Below are 1,528 nucleotides of genomic sequence, written 5' to 3'. Positions count from 1 at the left end.
TCTGAATACCTGAATCTCTTAATTTCTGAATTTCTGAATTTCTGAATTTCTGAATTTCTAAATCCCTGAATACCTGAATTTCTGAATTTCTGAATTTCTGAATTTCTTAATTTCTGAATTTCTGAATTTCTGAATTTCTGAATTTCTAAATCCCTGAATACCTGAATTTCTGAATTTCTGAATTTCTAAATCCCTGAATACCTGAATTTCTGAATTTCTGAATTTCTGAATTTCTGAATTTCTGAATTTCTGAATTTCTGAATTTCTGAATTTCTGAATTTCTGAATTTCTGAATTTCTGAATTTCTGAATCCCTGAATACCTGAATTTCTGAATTTCTGAACTTCTGAATTTCTGAATTTCTGAATTTCTGAATTTCTAAATTTCTGAATTTCTGAATACCTGAATTTCTTAATTTCTGAATTTCTGAATTTCTGAATTTCTGAATTTCTAAATCCCTGAATACCTGAATTTCTGAATTTCTGAACTTCTGAATTTCTGAATACCTGAATTTTCTGAATTTCTGAATTTCTGAATTTTTGAATTTCTGAATTTCTGAATTTCTGAATTTCTGAATTTCTGAATTTCTGAATTTCTGAATTTCTAAATTTCTGAATTTCTGAATTTCTTAATTTCTGAATTTCTGAATTTCTGAATTTCTGAATTTCTAAATCCCTGAATACCTGAATTTCTGAATTTCTGAATTTCTAAATCCCTGAATACCTGAATTTCTGAATTTCTGAATTTCTGAATTTCTAAATTTCTAAATTTCTGAATTTCTGAATTTCTAAATTTCTGAATTTCTGAATTTCTAAATTTCTGAATTTCTAAATTTCTGAATTTCTAAATTTCTGAATTTCTGAATACCTGAATTTCTTAATTTCTGAATTTCTGAATTTCTGAATTTCTAAATCCCTGAATACCTGAATTTCTGAATTTCTAAATTTCTAAATTTCTGAATACCTGAATTTCTGAATTTCTGAATTTCTGAATTTCTGAATTTCTGAATTTCTGAATACCTGAATTTCTTAATTTCTGAATTTCTGAATTTCTGAATTTCTAAATCCCTGAATACCTGAATTTCTGAATTTCTGAATTTCTGAATTTCTGAATTTCTAAATTTCTAAATTTCTGAATTTCTGAATTTCTGAATTTCTGAATTTCTGAATTTCTGAATTTCTGAATTTCTGAATTTCTGAATTTCTGAATTTCTGAATTTCTGAATTTCTGAATTTCTGAATTTCTTAATTTCTGAATTTCTGAATTTCTGAATTTCTGAATTTCTAAATCCCTGAATACCTGAATTTCTGAATTTCTGAATTTCTAAATCCCTGAATACCTGAATTTCTGAATTTCTGAATTTCTGAATTTCTGAATTTCTAAATTTCTAAATTTCTGAATTTCTGAATTTCTGAATTTCTGAATTTCTGAATTTCTGAATACCTGAATTTCTGAATTTCTGAATTTCTAAATCCCTGAATACCTGAATTTTCTGAATTTCTGAATTTCTGAATTTTTGAATTTCTGAA

Source organism: Caenorhabditis briggsae, assembly GCF_000004555.2.
Source record: "Caenorhabditis briggsae complete genome, chrII, whole genome shotgun sequence".
Lineage (NCBI taxonomy): Eukaryota > Metazoa > Nematoda > Chromadorea > Rhabditida > Rhabditidae > Caenorhabditis > Caenorhabditis briggsae.
Note: the sequence above shows the minus strand (reverse complement) of the source record.